At 32.7% G+C, this 19,219-nt stretch overlaps 2 long non-coding RNA genes across 5 annotated transcripts in view; one reads left to right on the forward strand and one right to left on the reverse strand.

Moving 5' to 3' along the window:
* The window catches only part of LOC109501696, a 529,863-nt gene that overhangs the window by 468,530 nt on the left and 42,114 nt on the right, over nt 1-19,219 (forward strand). The window lies entirely within an intron of this gene.
* LOC109501695 lies at nt 13,408-16,881 on the reverse strand. Its single transcript, XR_002159923.3, has 3 exons — nt 16,792-16,881; nt 15,332-15,484; nt 13,408-14,805 (listed from the first exon to the last, which is right to left on the reverse strand). It is a non-coding gene; the product is annotated as an uncharacterized LOC109501695 (long non-coding RNA).

Here is a 19,219-nt window from a genome sequence, read left to right on the forward strand (position 1 = left end):
ACTTAAGAAGTAACTTTATTCATATGTATTAAAATAAAGCAAGCCATTATTTTACATCTAAAACAACACCAAAATGTTTGCCTGAAAATATAGTCATTTGGCAGTGTTACTGACTACATGACAAAAATTAACATCTGACTTTTACAGTTTTTACAGTTTACTGATTATTTTTTGATTAAATAAATCATCTGTAGTAATATTGTTTGCAATAATGTATTTAGATTTGAACTGCTACTATGCTTTATGAAAAAATGAGATATGTGTGTACTTAGCTTTACATATTTTTCAGTCAATACTGGCTTACCTATGTTGCTTTAATCTTAAATGATTCTTTTTCAGTTCTATGTCTTCTATTTCCCTGATTGAAGTTTTATAGAGCCATTTCTTGCCAGTTGAGAACTTTAAAGTAGACATAATATTGTTGAAAAAAATTAAGAATTTTTGCTACACAGTTATTAAAAACAAAGATAGGATTCAGTCTTGCATAAGACCAGCTCTATAAACAAAAACAATGATAAACTATAATCCAGTTGATCCTCTTGAATGACAATGGCGAGATTGCCTTTTCTTTTTTATGTTTCTGTATTTACAAACACATTGAATAATCAAATCAGAAACTTATTAACAAAGGAAAAATATTTACATTAAGAAAGAAATAATTTACTTGCAAAACGAAATAGAAATAAATATATGAGCATTTCTTACCTCACAATGAACTGGGGATGTACTTTTATATAATAAGCTGAGACTGTGTCAAAATTTATTCTTTTGACTAAAGCAGGGATATACACAGAATTATAAGGCTACTCCAGAGTGTACATTATTAGGTTTTCACCTTGGTATTTGGTTGTTTGGTTGTTTGTTTATTGGTTGCTAATGAAGTGTGAAAAAAATAATTTTGGTTAAAAGATCAGAATATGGCCAAAATTTATAATTGTGACATATTGCCAAGATTATTAGACAAGATATATAAGATTTATGGGTAAATCACTCAGAATATTGGTTTCAATGTCTTCATTTGTAAATTCGAACTTTAGGTTAGGTGACCTCCAAAGATTTTTCAGTTCTTAGTTCATGCAATATTAAAATTATAAGCTATTTATTACACATTGACTTTTAGAGTAATTCTTGTGTGTTCTGGACTGATATCTTTAGTTAATATAAATCAGCATTAGCTTTTTCAATCATTAACTCTGTTGGAAAGCATTTTCTAAACTCTAAATATACGTACTCTTTATACTCAGTCTTTTCACACACTTGCCAGAGTAGGAGAAATCAGACACTGTCAGCAGACACTAAAATTCTTTAGCACTTGACACTTCAAATATCTTCTGGCAACATCCCCAAGATGATGTCAGCTTCTTGTATAGTACCAAACATTTAATACTCCCCTAGAGCATCTCACTTTCAGAGTTGGTGCACTTTCAAATATCAAGTGCACTAATGGTTTTTCTCCAACCGGTGACTGAAATCTTTAGAAGTTATGCTCTGATCTCAACAATGAATGATATTATGATATGGAAAACAAAGTGAAAGAAACATAAAATACATATTAAATGTCTGAGAAAACATTTGTAAAATGAACAGATGCCTTAAAAAGCATTCCAGAGACAACTATGGTAAATGGTATAATTAAAACTGAACTTAATGATAATAATATTTTAAAAGAAAACATTCCCCCTAAATAAAAGTATGTCTCTTAAAAGGCTAATGAGTGTTTATTTAGAGTGTAGGTATTCATCCTATTTCTTAACACCACGTTTCAGAGATTGTGATTCAGAATCACAATCAATTATTGTGATTCACCATGTATTATTACTTCATGCATTTAGCATCCATAGGTAAATAAATCATTGCATGTATGTCAATTTTATATACTAATAAATATTGTTAAACTAGAAATATAGCACATTTTTAAATAAAATAACACACTTTTTCCTGCTGTCTTAAAACGCTAACTCCAAATCTGACTAAAGTTTTTCTAAGAAACTGCAATACAATATTATAATCACTAGTTATTATAATAGACTGAAATACTTTTAGGGATTCTCACTTATGTATGGCAAACTAAATGTTCCAACATTATATTTATGTTGATATCAGTGATCTTTGGTATATTTTGCTGATTGTAAAATATGACATGCACTCATAAACAAGACATTGGGAATTATGTGAATGAAAGGAGCTGAGAAAGTCCCTTATTATTCCACTATCTACAACGATATTTCCTCTCTGATTTTCTTCTTTATGGCTTTCACATGGTTACAGTAGTATTTTTTTGAAGTTTATTTATCTATATTGTTTTTGAGAAAGAGAGAGAGCACAAACAGGGGAGGGGCACAGAGAGAGAGGGAGACACAGAATCCAAGCAGGCCTTGGGCTCTGAGCTGTCAGCACGGAGCCAGACATGGGGCTCGAAGTCACTAACCGTGAGGTCATGACCTGAGCTGAAGTGGGACACTTAACTGACTGAGCCACTCAGGTGCCCCTAGAGTAATATTTCTATAAAATTATGCATGCTGTATTCTTTCCATAGCAAATATCATAACCACTTCGTTAAAATCTAAAACTCCATCTTAATGAAATAACATACATTCTATTATGTTAAGGTACCTATTACTGGGCTATTGGATGATCTCTTGTGTTTTTTTTCCTCTGCACAATAATGTATGTTACATCCATAAAACAATAAACATAATATTATTTAAGTACCTCTTGAAAAATAGTCTAGAGAAAAGTAGTTCATCAATTAAGTGATATCAAGCCTCTGTGCCATTTTTTCAGTTCTCTCAATCTTTCCCTGATTGTCAGGTGATTACAAAATCTCCAGGCTTCATTTCCTTACACAACTTTATTCAAAGGCAGAAAGTGTAACAACCTAACCAGAATGACAAGAGACTTCTTAATATATCTTTGTCCTTTGGTCATGGAGGAAATAATCTCTCCAGGAGGCCACCAGCAACATTCTCATGGATTCACTGGCCAGAACTGAATCACATAAGAACACTTAATTGCAGGAGAAAGGCTGAGAACAAGGGATAAAGGATCAGAATTGGACTAAATTTATTTTGCTTCATCCCCTTGATCTGACACACTGATGTACAAAGAAAATCAGTTTACTCGTGGCAAAGTAGGAGCAGACATCACTGTTGACTGGGCAGATTACTGTAGATTAAGAAAATAGCTGAATGGCATGTTTATTACCTAACAGATATTAGCAATTAATATATACATTAGCAGTACATGAGAATGTATTCAGCAAAAATGTGACTTGTTTCTAAGTTCTTATTAGCTGCAGTTGATTTGCCCTGGTAAATCTCCCCTTAGTGGCATTCCCTTTCTTGGTTATTATTTGTGGATTCTAACATCTTGAATATTGGAAATAGAGGTGATTTTTTTTAATGTTTACTTATTTTTGAGAGAGAGAGTGAGAGAGAGTGTGTGTGTGTATAAGCAAGGGAAGGGGAGGGGCAGAGAGAGAGGGAGAGACACAGAACTTGAAGTGGGCTCCACAGCACAGAGCCCAACGTGGGGCTTGAACCCACGAACTGTGATATCATGACCTGAGCCAAAGTCAGACGCCCAACCAACTGAGGCACCCAGGCGCGTCATAGGTGATTTTTTTTTAATGTTGTCTATTAATTTTTATTTTCTGAACTTTTGGTGCTTTGGTGAAATTTTTTTTTAAAAAATTACTCTTGTATACTTAAATCTGTCCCATAGTTTTTTTTTAATTAAGTTTTGATTTAAATTATAGTTAATTAACATATAGTGTAATATTAGTGTCAGCTGTACAATATTCAACACTTCCATACAACAGCCAGTGCTCATAATGCACTCCTTAATTCCCATCACCACCTCCCCTCTGGTAGCCATCAGTTTATGCTCTATAGTTAAGAATGTGTCAGGGCACCTGGGTGGTTCAGTTGGTTAAGCATACGACTTCGGCTCAGGTCATGATTTTACAGCTCACTGGTTCAAGCCCTGTGTTGGGCTCTTTGCTGACAACTCAGAGCCTGAGTCCTGCTTCAGGTTCTGTGTTTCCATCTCTCTCTGCCTCTCCACTCTCTCTCAAAAACAAATAAACATTTAAAAATTTTTAAAAATGTGTTTCTTGGTTGGCCTCTCTCTCCTTTCCCTTTGCTCATTTGTTTTGTTCCTTAAATTCCACATATGAGTGAAATCATATGGTATTTGTTCTTTCACTGATATTTCTCTTACTGTAATACTCTCTAGCTTTATCCATGTTGTTGAAAATGACAAGATTTTATTCTTTTTTTTTAATGCTTATTTATTTTGAGATAGAGACAGAGCATGAGTAGGGGGAGGGGCAGAGAGAGAGGGAAACACAGAATTCGAAGCAGGCTCCAGACTCTGAACTGTCAGCACAGAGCCTGACGCATGGCTCAAACCCACAAACCATGAGATTATGACCTGAGCCAAAGCCGGACGATCAACCAACTGGGCCACCCAGGCACCCCAAGATTTCATTCTTTTATAGCTGAGTAATATTACAGTATATACACACACACACACACACACACCATATCTGCTTTATCCATTGATCAGTCAATGGACATTGAGGCTGTTTCTATAATGTGGCTAATGTAGATAACACTGCTATAAACTCTTTGAGTAATTACCTAGTCCTGCAATTGTAGATTGTAGGGTAGTTCTATTTTTAACTTTTTGAGGAAACTCCATACTGTTTTCCAAAGTGGCTGCACCAGTTTGTATTCCCACCAACAGCACAAGAGAGATCCTCTTCATCTACATCCTCTCCAACACCTGTTGTTATTTATGTTGTTGATCCTAGCCATCCTGACATGTGGCAAATGATATCTCACTGAAGTTTTGATTTGTATCTCCCTGATGATGAGTGATGTTGAACATCTTTTCATGTGTTTGTTGGCCATCTGTGTATATTCTTTGGAGAAATGTCTATTCATGTCTTCTGTCCATTTTTAATTAGATTATTCATTTCTTGGGTGTTGAGTTTTATAAGTTCAGGGAAAAGAATGTGTCTTCAACAAATGGTACTGGGAAAACTGGAGAACAACATGCAAAAGAATGAAGCTGGATCACTTTCTTACACCATACACAAAAATAAATTCAAAATGGATTAAATACCTAAATGTGGAACTTTTTCATAAAGATTTTTCATAAAAATCCTAGAGGAAAACACTGGCAGTAACCCCTTTGACATTGGCCCTAGCAACTTCTTTTTAGATATCTCTCTTGAGGCAAGGAAAACAAAAGCAAAAATAAATGATTGGGACTCATCAAAATAAAAAGCTTTTGCACAGCAAAGAACACAATAAAACTAAAAGGCAATGTATGGAGTGGGAGAAGATATGTGCAAATGACATATCTGATATAGGGTTAGTATCCAAAATGTATAAAGAACTTATATCCCATAGTTTAATGTTGCTGAGTGGGGAATGTTTACGTAAGGAAGATGCTACTTAAACATTCTGCTTTCTAAAAGCCCATATTGCCTGGTCAAGATTATGGAATTAATTGATAATAATAAAAATAGGGCCACCAATGATTAGCCCATCAGATGTCATGAACCCATGAACATCCTTCTGGAGTTACTGTCATTTAAGAAGAGGCAATTTGCCAAAAGATGCAGAGACAGGAAGCTCTTATGTAATATGAAGGTGAATCCTTGACTGTAATGGAACAAATTCTGGTATAATTGGGTAAATTCTTCTCTTCAAGGACCATATTGCTCAGAAGGTAGATGTAGTAAGCCAAGCAGAACTAAAACATTGATAATGTGATGTTTAAGAGTATATAAAAAATCTTTCACAAAAAGCTTAGTCTTACAGCCTTTTATTACTGTCTGAAATTCTTTCTGATCAAGTTGAGCAAAAATCTATGTCTCTTCTTGTGCCTTTCACCTTTTTTCAACCTAATTCTGCTAATACTCAAGGATAGCCACTTTATCTGAACCAGACCTTGAATTCCTTTGGCTAATTCTTAGTTAATTTTATGTCTATTTTAATCTTGTAAAATTACATTTCTTAAGGGAAAATATAAAGATTACTTCTCACATAATAAAAATGCTTTTAAAAATATATGTAACTTATTTCTACTACCCTGAAGCCTCTTTTCAATAGGTGTGTACAAATCAATTGAGTTCAACATAATCAAAGTAAATATAGGTATAATCCAAGTGTCAGATAATATTAGAACAGATATACAGAAATAATATTAAGTTCTAATTGAGGTGAACCACCAATGATATTTTCAATTAATAATAGCAATGATACTCGTCATGTATTGAAGATGATGATTGTGGGAGTTTTTGTGCTAACTATATAGGCCTGTCTCTGAAAGCTACCTTTTCTATCATTCATTTTTAGCACATGGAAAATCAGGCTATGGAAGCTTAAGTAAATTTGCTAAGACTCTCAGCTGGCAAGTAAAGAGTATTTTATTCCAGCATATATCTGTTTGACTTCATTATCTATAGGCTAAACCTGCAGTGAGAAAAGAAATATTATCAATTCTAAAATAACCAAATATGAAAGCAACAGATAAAAAAGGGGGAAAAACAGAATCTACGAATTTTAAAATTATAACAAACTATACTGAGAATATTTTTTCACCTTTAAATGAATTCAAAGTGCCAGAATTAAAATATAAACTACACTAATTATGGAAATCTTTGCCTTTATAAATATTCAAGAAAATGTGTGGCTCATGAACTTGTAACACTACAATAAAAAATGAATTCAAAATAACTAACATTGTTATTCAAATATGACACCACAGACTAATATCTAACTAGTCTAACACTGAAACGTTCCAAACCTTTATCTTATATCTGACAATAATTATAATAATATCAGTTTTAGAGTTGTACTAAAACTATTAGTATATGAATAACTCTATACCCTAAGTTTCATCAGAAAGTTTAGACTTAATTATTTCACTCTATCAATACCAATATCAATATATATTAATAGAGTTATATCTATATCTTTCTCTTTTAAAGTGTCTCTCTGAGAGACAAAAGAATAATAAATAAGAGAGATTCTTTGAAAAAACAAATTCCCTCTCCCAGCACCTTTCAGTGATCACTGGCTTCACTATCAACATAGAATTTTAAATAGTTCATATGCTTTGGAAACAGTCCTAAGAGATTCAAATTTCAGTTGTTCTATTTATTAACTTTGAGGCCCTGTCGGTAAGCCTGACTAATAATAAAAAATGTTAGTGACTCCACACCATTTCTTTGGGTTAAGATTTCAGTTACATAAAAAACAAATTGGCTAACACAGGAAAAGAAGCAAACTAAACATAGCATATGGTACAAAATGAAGCCATGCGCTGAAAACCATGTACTTAGCCCCTGAGTTTGGAACACAGACAGAAATTTGAGTTCCGTAATAGATGAACATATATTCACTTTGAAACAAAAATATAATATGTTACTTTAATTGTTCTCATCTCATTAATATAACTATGCATAAAAATAATAAATCATGAAAGATAGCTCCCTTTCCAAACTGAAACTGTTTTTTGGTTCTACTAATTGCCTAGGCTGACAAAATTGATTTCATATGTTGCAGGAGCTAGCAATTAAATTTTTCGATTTAAGGAGGTCAAACCATAATGGCAAATGAAATTATATCACAAATTGAATTATTCAATATAGAAATATAACGTAGCCTACAGTGGTCACTTTAGGTAGCTCCTTAAAGAGATCCAGAAAGTATAAGTTTGACCTAAACCTCAATTTCAGTTCCTTATGTTTTGTACTATTTCCTCCATTTCCATGAATCACTTCAAATCTGCGTATGACCTGCTTGTCTATACTGTCTTTCTGCTGTCTGCATTTGCTTCCCTTTTTGGCTCTAGATTCTTCCTTGGGTTGTAAAATCTAGTTCTTTAATTTGCTTCCATAAGAACACCCTCAATCAAACATTTTTTAGTAACTTTACTGAAGAACTGGGCACTCAGTCAAAGGGAATTGCACTTTGCTTTCTTTTCAATCCACTTCTGCTCTCTCTCTCTCTCTCTCTCTCCCTCTCTCTCTCTGTCTCACACACACACACACACACACACACACACACACACACACACACACAATATGTTCATCAGGTTGTCCCATAAAGAGAAATTGTTTACTTTGGAAATCTCAGGTCCCTCTACATACAGTTTATCAAGGAACTCTTTCTTTAAAATCCGCTGCTCTTTTTCAAGGATACACTGGTTTGTACATAATATTGCTCATTTTGCTACGGCAATTCTGTCTAGAACTTGACGAGATTGTAATATTTTTCTCTGGGCTTGAATCTAGTATGTGTCCATGTAGAGAAATGCCACACACAAGATGCCGCTGGGGCTTTTAGGCTGGATCATGCCTCTATTGGCAGTTGTGTTCATTTCTTACATGATGCTTGTATAAAGAAATAGAAGCTGTCAGTCATTAAAATGGAAGGCATTCAGCTTTGTGCCTGTCTGAGGATAAAATTGGATTTCTCTGTCTGGGCTCTGCTGATTCCTTTTTATTCCACAAAGCAAATTGCTTTTCCAAGGCGTCAATATTAACGGAAAAAGCCTTTGCTAGGACAGGTAGTACTAAAAGCTTATTAGGAGCAATACTTTGTATTCTCTACTGAATATCCTACCGTTGGAGAATAGATTTACGGAATACAAAACTCATTTTGAAACTTTTGTGCAATTTCATGTGTTTTACTATTTTTTTTTATCTTTCATTCCCATTCCCTTCTCATCTTGTTTGTGTCGAATGCATCACATTTTTCACATTTATTGACAGTGCAATGCTTCATTTTGGAAGCAATAGACAGCTTTAGCAAATGGCTACATTTGTGATGAAAAACAAGATAAAAATTTTAACATCAAAAATAAGATATTATTTTATAGCCTTTGTTGAGAAATTTGAGACAGTGTTTCAAGCATGCTAATTTATTCTGTAGCATTCTTTGTAGAATTGATGGCCTTAAGTGCAAACCATCAGTATTTCCCTGTGGAATTACTATGTATTTCTACTATAACATTTATTCAAACACGAGAAGTTTGTAATACAGCACATATGATTTATACACATACAATTAAATCAAATGTGTTTTAAACAAAAAGTTAGATTACATATTATGTAAATTGATATCTTCATCATTTATGATCACTAACACCACAGTAATTTCCAAAGGTTTGATGTAAATCAAAGTTGAAAAGGAGGTATTTAGATTTTTTTCAACTACTTAAATTTACTTTTTAATATATTTAGAGATACATAATGACTTGTCACTGAGGTAAATGTGAATCAAAGTTTACTACGGTACTAGTGAGTTCCATAAAGGTGTATCTCAACTAAAGTAATTCAGGGTTCATCTATCCCTGCTGTGAGTCTGATTGAATATAACTGTATAAAAAGCTAAAATTTGGTAGCCAATTGGATTTTTAAGTTTTCTAAGCCTAGAATTTTATTTGTAGCTTATTTAGTGATAATAAATCACTTGCCCTTTTTTTTAATATATGAAATTTATTGTCAAATTGGTTTCCATACATCACCCAGTGCTCATCCCAACAGGTGCCCTACTCAATAACCATGGTTATCATGTTCGCCTGACACTTGCCCTTTTTTGATGAATGGAAATAAAACTCCACTTATAAGCATAAAAACTTCATTGGTTAAAATGATAGTTTAAAACTATTTTAAAAGATTAGTTTTGATTTAGTAAAAATTAGTAAACTTTCCTCAAATAGTTCTTTGTAAAATCATTTGAAAATTTTAACAATTTGTTGAATATAGAAAATAAACATCTCAACCAAATTATTACTGGCTCATCTTTTCTTGCTGACCCCAATTGAAAAATAAATAAATAATGGGAATGTCTTACATTGCATTTCAAAAGAATATATCCAAATTATAAGTGGTTTATATGAAAATATGAATAATAACTGTGACAACAGGGCATTTTCATTTGCCATTGCAATATTACATTTTTGCTTATTCCATCATGGCCTCTTTGTTTTCATAATACTACATTTGAGTTAATTCATACATCCAATCATTTCTTGATTGATTGCAACTGTCTCATCCTTTCCCAGCACTTTCCTCTCTGTTATTTTAATCTAACAAACTTTGCTATAATTGTCTAAGCCTGGTATTTAGAAAAACTTGGAAAATTCATCTGTCAAAAACTTCCCTAACACTTCCATATTTCTGCTAAAAATTGGATAGAGAGGTACATTGTATGGAATGCTGAATGTTGCGTTCTTGCTTGGATATTAGCATCATGTATTATCTTCATTTTACTAGGTATCTATATGCTTTCAATGATTTTTTGTTTTATATTAGTTTATTTTGATTGTATTTTTTACAGCTTTATTGAGAGATAATAAAAATCTTAAACCATTTATGTTTAAAATGTACAATTTGAAAATTTATGTACATATTATATATAAAAGTATGGAGCCACGACCACAGTCAGGATACCTCTCTCCTTCTCCTTTTTTGCTCAACATCTATCTTAGTCCCCACATAATTATCAATCTGCATTCTGTAACTATAGATTAAGTTTCAGAATTGTTATAAATGAAACTATATAATATGTGTATCTTTTTTTTCACCCAGTATAATTATTGTGATATTTATCAATGTCATTTGTGGGGATCAATAATTCAGTTATTTTTGTTGCTGAGTAAAATTCCATGTATGGATATATCATAGTTTGTTTATCCATTTACCTATTGCTTGAAATCTGAGTTGTTTACAGTTTGGGGCTATTATAAACAAAGTTACTAGGGACATTTATATATAAGTATATATTTATAGTATATATAAGTATTTATAAGTATTTATATTTTCTTCATGTCCTTATTTGCTCTTATTTTTCTAGTTCCCTAAAGTGGAAACTGAGGTCATCATATCATGGCTGTACTTCATAACAGAAGCATTTAGTGCTACAAATCTTTCCCTGAGCATTTAGTGCCATCTGCAAATTATGATATTCTGTGCTTTCATATTAACTCATTTCAAAATACTTTTTATTTCTCATTTGATTACTCTCTTTTTTTAATTTTTTTTTAATGTTTATTTATTTTTGAGAGAGAGAGTGAGCAGGGGAGGGGCAGAGAGAAATAGAGACACAGAATCTGAAGCAGAATCCAGGGTCTGTGCTGACAGCACAGAACCCAACGCAGGGTTCAAACTCATGAGCCATAAGATCATTATCTGAGCCAAAGTTGGATGCTCAACTGACTGAGCCACCTAGGTGCCCCTCATTTGATTACTCTTTCAGCACATGAGTTATTTAGAAGATTGTTAATTATAATAAATATAGAATAAATATTTTATTTAGAATAAAAACCATGCATATTTATTAGACAATAAATATATTTATACTATATAATATATAATATGCAGGAATTTTCCAGAAATCTTTTTATTTTTGATTTCTGATTTAATCCCATTATGGTCAAGACTCAATTCAGTATAACATCAAAATTAAAAAAAATATTTGAGGGTCGCCTGGGTGGCTCAGTCGGTTAAGCGGACGGCTTCGGCTCAGGTCATGATCTCACCGTCCGTGAGTTTGAGCCCAGCGTCGGGCTCTGTGCTGACAGCTCAGAGCTGGAGCCTGTTTCAGATTCTGTGTCTCCCTCTCTCTGACCCTCCCCTGTTCATGCTCTGTGTCTCCCTGTCTCAAAAATAAATAAAAAAACGTTAAAAAAGTTAAAAAACAATATTTGAACCTTTTTTACCAAAATATAGAATATATAAGTAAATATTCCATGTGTACTTGAAAATAATGTGTATTCTGCTGTTGTTCGAATGTCCCATAAATGTCAATGTCATCTTGTAGGATGATATTGGTTCAAATTTTCTATATTCTCATTGATTATCTCTTTTCTTGTTCTATCAATTATTCACAGAATAGTCTATAAAGCTCTGTTTATGATTTTAGATATGTTTACCTCTCCTTATAGTTCTATTACGTTGTGGTTTGTTTATTCAGGAGTTTTGTTGATAGATACCATTCCTTTCTTGTAAACACGCATGCATTTGAATATTCATTTGTTTTTTTCTTCAGTCTGAAAACATATCTTTAGTAAGTGGATTGTTCAGGTCACTTACATTAAATGAGTTTATTGACATTGTTACAGTTAAAGAGAACATTTTGCTACTCGTCTTCTATTTGTTCTGTGTGTTCTTTACTTCTTTTTTATGCTTTTGTTTCATTACTTGATAATTTTGTTTTTTAATTTTATTTTTTTGAAATCTTATTAAGCACAGCCATTCATTTTGTTATTTTGGTGGGTTTTTTAAGGCTTATGATATTCGCTTTTAACTTATCACAGTGTAGCCTGTGTATAGTACAAGAGATTTGAGTTGAATTATATTTTTTCATATAAATAATTGTTCCAGCATGATCTTTCCCCACTGATTTTTCCTTTCTTCAAGGTATTTTATTATTTATGTGTGAAAGAAATAAAAGATTTCCATCCTTTTACTTCTTGTCTTGTCTTAGAGTCTATATGTAAAGTGTATTTTTTGTAAACAGCATACAGTTGTGTCTTGCTTTCTCACCCAGTCTGAGAATCTCTACCTTTTATTGGGCTATTTACATTTACACTTAATGGAATTATTTATATGGCAGGGTTTAAGTCTATCATCTTTCTATGTATGTTCTATTTATCTTACATTTTTCCTGTTTTTCCTTTCCTATATTCTTTTAATTTAACATGTAGTATTTTTTATTATGAAATTTATTGTCAAATTGGTTTCCATACAACACCCAGTGCTCATCCCAACAGGTGCCCTCCTCAATACCCATCACCCACCCACCCCTCCTTCCCACCCCCCATAAACGCTCAGTTTGATCTCAGTTTTTAGGAGTCTCTTATGTTTTGGCTCCCTCCCTCTCTAACCATTTTTTTTTCCTTCCCCTCCCCCATGGTCTTCTGTTAAGTTCCTCAGGATCCACATAGGAGTGAAAACATATGGAATCTGTCCTTCTCTGTATGACTTATTTCACTTAGCATAACACTCTCCAGTTCCATCCATGTTGCTACAAGGCCATATTTCATTCTTTCTCATTGCCACATAGTATAAAAAAACATGTAGTATTTTCATATGCATCTTATTCCTCATTTTGCTATTACTTCATGTTTTTTAACTATTTGTTCTAGGAATTGCAATATGCACCCTATCTTGAATTAATTATATACCATTTAACATTTAATGTAAAGCCGTTCAACAGTATATTTTTATTTAGCTCCTCTCATCATTTATATTTTATCACATTTTTCTTTCTACATGTTATAACCTTCTCTTAGTAAAATATAATTTTCTTCAAATGGTCAATTTGATTTTAAATAAGTAAGGAAAAATTTTTTTAAAAACAACTTAAAGTGACCCCCACATTTATCAGTTCTAGTGGTCTTCATTAATTCATGTACATTCAAATTTCCATAAGGATTTTCCTTCAACTTAAAACCTGCCTTTATCATGTTTTGAGGTGTGAATCTGTTGGTAACCAATTCTCTTAGCTTTGTTTTATATAAAATTTTCTTTATTTCACTTTTATTTTTAGAAGATATTTTCAATGAATATGGGATTCTGGATTAATGTTTTATCCCTTGAGAGTATCATGATCCATTGACTTCTGGTTTATACTTCCAATGAGATGTCTGCTATAATTCTTAGTTTTCTTTATGTAATGTGCCTTTTGAATTGTAATTGTTTTCCTTAACTTTGAGTTTTGCCAGTTTGACTATGATGTAATTTACTTGAAATTATTATTCTTCGGTTGTATTGTTTTTCTTTGTTATTGACCTAATGTTTTCATCTAAATTTAGAAAAAAAATTCAATTATTATTTCACCAACATTTCCGTCCCATAACATTCCTTTTCTCCATCTGGATCTCCAATTATACAAATGGCAAACTACTTGATATTGCCACACATGTCTGTGAAGCTCTTTTAAAATTAAAATCTTCTTCTTGAGTTCCAGCTTGCAAAAATTTTATTTGATCTCATGTTTACTGACCCTTTCTTCTGGAATGTTCCATGTGTTGTTAGTACCATCCAATGCATTTTTAATTTTAGAGATTGTGTGCTTTTTATTTCTATAATCACTGTTTTTTTTTCTTTTTAGAATTTCCTTGTCTCCTCTGAATTCTCTAAATTTCAGTTATCATATCCATCTTTACCTGTAGATTCTCTACTTCCTAAAACCGTCAGATAAGAGTCTTTATTTGCTAATTCCAACACCTGGGTAATCTGTGGATCAGACGTTATTGATCATTTTATCTCTGTATTATGCACCACATATTTTTACTTGTTTGCATATCTAGTAACTTTTAACCACACTCTAGATATTGTAGATAATATATTAGGGAGACTCCCAATTCTGTAATTTTTCTAATGAATGTTGAGTTTCGTTCTAGCATACAGTTAATTTATTGGCAATTCTTTTTGATCCAATTCAGACTTGATGTTAGGCTATTAGGATGAGTCTATTGAGTTTCCTAGGAAACAAGTTTCAAGAGTCTCAGCCCATTCCTTTGTAGACATATAGATCCATTTCTAGTTACCAGATTTTTTTAGATCCTCTTATAGGTTCTACTTTTGATCTTATCAGTATGTCCATTGTGTCCTAAGTCTCAGAGTTGGTAATTACTCAAAAGAAGAACTTTCCCATTATATCCGATGCTTCCTGCATTACTTTTTCCAAAATTCCATTTTTTTCTCTCAAAGCATGCTGAGGAGTGCCTGATGCTACAGCTTTTCATTCCCCATGCAGGAAATCAGAAAATTCCCTGAAGAAAAAAAAAAAAAAAAAGAAAATTGGCCAATATAGGGATCAACTTAATGCATTTTGTTTTCTCAAAGTTCTTGCCTCCTCAAATCTCATCTCTTCCCTTGGAAGTTTTCCAACACTTCAAGCTGCTAAATTTTTATAATTTATTTATTTTCTAATATAACTTCAGTAAGAGCTTAATCTGATACTAATAACTATCATTTCAAAATAAGGAAGTCTCTCTGTTTTGTATTTATTACTGCATTGATATGTAGTTGAAAGGTTTATTTCTGTATCCAATAATTCATTAATTTCTTTGATCAGCCATTCATTCAGCAACTGTAGTTTATATAGCAGACCTTCCATTAATTATTGAAACAACTGATAAAACTAGATAACAATAATTCATAACAATTTTGTATTAAACAAAAACTTATACATTCCTACTGCCTAGTATTTATTAAATACCTAAGGGCTTATATTAAAAATACATCTGTTTGCACACACATACTTATCATCTTATGCACATCATACTTATCACATACTTAACATCTTATTGAAAAAGTTCAATATTATTGATGATGATGATGATGATGGTTATCTTTTGAATTCTCGGTAAATTGAAGCTTGACGTTTCCACATTTAATAATGCATTTACATTTTGGTCCCACTTACATATAACTTCATGTAGCATGCACCTTTATTGGATTTGAAGAATAGTAACATTAGTGAAAAGAACTATACTTTCAGAGATTATTATAATTCCCAGTACAAAATAGGCATGCTGGAAATAATTGCTTAATATATAATTAATTGAATCTCTGGAACAAAACATTCTGCTTATACAGAAACTGAATCTATATCAGTTGATCTAAATCTTGTCATTTATACAACATTTTCACCAATTAAGCAACTGGCTACTTCATATTCACCATCTTGCCTAAAAACCCTTAACTTCCTTACCCACATATACACACCATATGTAAATAGAATATGTTATAATTATTGAAGCTAAATTCAAACCACCTAAAAATATCCTGCAATACTTATTGAATGGATACTTATTCAATACTTAACAATACAATACTTATCACTGTGATATTTTTATGCAAAAGTTATGAACCATATTATATATATCCTTCTGTAACTTTTTCATAGGTTAAATATAGAATTATGTGAATCAACCATTTATTAAACAGTGAGGGATTGATTTTAGCCAAAACTGGAGTTCCTAGGCTCCGAGAATGTAGACATCAATAAAAACCATGCTTTGCCTAAAGCAAAGTCTAGAAAAGGAGGCTATCTATAATTTTGAATCACAGCCTGATTAATTAGAGGCAAATATTCAAGTTATATTTGGTTTCCCTACACTCATGGAACTATGATATTGGTACAAATCTATGTCATTAAATTATTAACTTAAGCTTATTACCAAAAATTATATGAACACATCACCCTTTCCTTACCTTTTATTAAGTAACCTATGATTTTACTATTTATACAGCTTTCTATTGGCACTTTTATCATCACAATTATTTGCCTCTTGACATGGTTAAATTACATTATCTTTATCAAGGAGGAACTTCCAAGTTCAAAGAGCTTTATAAAAGCCCAAGTTTTTTAAGTTGTCCCTTTGTAGAATATATAATTATATTTTCTTGTTTTATATTCTAATAAAAAGTGTATTTTGATGTAAGAATTCGTTAGTTTTCGACCCCTTCGGGAGTGTTTTTAGATATTATCTGAAACTAGTTCCTATGTGGGAAGGGCAAAAAGAAGGGAACTTACTCATAAGGTTTATTTTGGGCAATCTCAAGATGAATAGATCATTTCACAAGCCTGGCAAATCTTAAAAGTTTACATAGAGGCCTTAACTGAGTTCAAACACATATACCATCCAAATAATCTCAACACCACATTTTAACCTCAAGGTTGTTTCCTTGGGACGGCTTCTGGAAATGGGAAAGGCAAATGCAATGCACATTCTCAGGACAGGGGAACTTACAATTGCCTGGGTCCAGTGTGAAGGTCAACCAGTGGTCACATCTTCTCAATGACTTCCCCCCAAAACATCACTGGTGCCCTTGGTTATCTAAGAAGGAATGGCATTAGAACCAAAGTAGTCCAATGAGATATTACCTCCATTTGTTGACAGAGAACTGAATTCTTGGCCAGGCATCAAAGAAAAACTAATGAGCCTCCAAAGAGAATGATTTTTTTTTCACTTTTTAGCTAATATAGAATATAAGAGACCTGATCTGAAGATTTGCAAAGTTCATCAAAGGATGCATCTGCTTTATTGTGTTGTAGTAAGATTTCACTTACAGTCAAAGACCATAGGACACAGCTGGTCTCCAGCTGGTGCTTTCTACTATTTCACTGGAATGGAATGTTCGTTACACCAAGCTTCATTAAAATTAAATTCCACCTTCACTGTATTTACCATGGAAATTAATATGTTTTATAAGCTATAGCTCAGTATTCTACAAGATACAGAATAAGAATAAATAAAATGTTATATACTAAGATATGTATAATTTAATTGAGTAAAGAGAAGGATTTGGAAGAAATTTTTAAAGAACTGTTTAAAGGAAAGTCAGCATTTACAGATTAGTAATATCCAAGTTTTGATGAAATTGATATTCTTTATGCTGAGAGTCCTATATCAACCAATCCAGTTAACTAGTAGCCTTGAGATCAAACTAGGGCAGAAGCAACTGACTTGAAAAACATTTATTAAAATAAATAAATAAATAAATAAATAAACAAACAAACAAAACTAGAAATAATATCTTTAAAAAAACATTCATCTAGTAATAGTAAACACCATATAAGTAATTCAAATATGAACTTAAGATATGAGACTTAGGAAAAGAGGGGCAAAAGGTAAAAGGCAAAGAAAATGAAAGTGGAGAAATAATTTAGAAATTGCTTCCAGTATAACTGGCTTTAGACTTGTAGCCATTAAATTTTTGTTATAAATTGTAAAATACCAATAGAATAATGGCTTAAACAATTCAGACATTTGTTACATAAATTGACAAGAAGGCTGGAAGGGAGCCATTTCACAGTGCAGTGACTTACCGATGTCTTTAAGGATCCAGGTTTTTCTTATTATTTTGTTCTGTCATCCTTAGCATAAAAATAATATTCACATGACAGTTGCAGTGGATATAAACCTCAAATGATGTGCAACAAGGTACCAATAAGAAGGGAAAATGAGTAAAAAAAAAAAGTGTCTTTGCTCTCCTTTTCATACAGGAATAAACTTTTCTCCTAAAATCACTTAGCAAACATTCCTTTGAGGATCAATGACCAGGAAACAACCATTGTCCATCAAAAGACAAATCAATGGCAACAAGGGCAGAGTTTCTATAGTTGGCTTTTATCCATAGACCTAAAAGTACCCCACAGTAAAAAGATTACTTTATATAAACAATCTTACACACAATTTATATTTTAATAAAAACAGAAATTCTATAAAACTATATTTTCCATACACTGGAAAAAAGCACTTTGATGTTTTCTTTACAATTTAAATTGGTTCTGACCCACTAAATTAATTTTATGACTCACAGTTGGGTAATATTCCATAGATTGGAAAATGCTGACTTACTTATTTCCTTGGACTGGCAGGTTGCTAAATAGGTTCCTGTGAGCCAGGAAGATGTACAAATAAGTTATTAGGCATGCATTCAACAATATCCCACTACCAGAGACACAGTGTGGTAAAGGGGCTTGTCTTTGGCTTTTCAGTGTTTTCCTTTTGAGAACTCTCTCCTGCCACCTAATTCCCCAAAATGGGCGTGCCCTACCAGATTGTGCCCTACCATAAAGTTCAAGGTTGCTCTGAAATTACCAACATTCTCCATGCTTGACAGGGGAAACCATGTTCATTAGCTCAGTGTACATAAGAAAGCAAAACTTTTATTAATTCGGACAATGTGTGAAGGAGTATTAGGCCGTCACAACCCAGCATTTTATTTTTTTTTTTTTTTTTTTTTTTTTTTTAAATTTTTTTTTCAACATTTATTTATTTTTGGGAGAGAGAGAGACAGAGCATGAACGGGAGAGGGGCAGAGAGAGAGGGAGACACAGCATCGGAAACAGGCTCCAGGCTCCGAGCCATCAGCCCAGAGCCCGACGCGGGGCTCGAACTCACGGACCGCGAGATCGTGACCTGGCTGAAGTCGGACGCTTAACCGACTGCGCCACCCAGGCGCCCCTCAACCCAGCATTTTAAAAATAAGATGATTTCTAGCCAAGCAAATATTCATTTGGTGTCAAGTCATACCACCAACTAAAGCAAAAACAAAAATCAACAGGATAAGGAAAATGCTTAGTTACAGAAGTGTCTGCCACTAAGCAAGTAAGATTTTTCTGGGATTGTCATCTTGGATCTGCCTTTTAGGCCATTCTCAATTTTCATAGGT

This window comes from Felis catus, chromosome B4 (assembly GCF_018350175.1).
Source record: "Felis catus isolate Fca126 chromosome B4, F.catus_Fca126_mat1.0, whole genome shotgun sequence".
In the NCBI taxonomy this organism is placed as follows: domain Eukaryota; kingdom Metazoa; phylum Chordata; class Mammalia; order Carnivora; family Felidae; genus Felis; species Felis catus.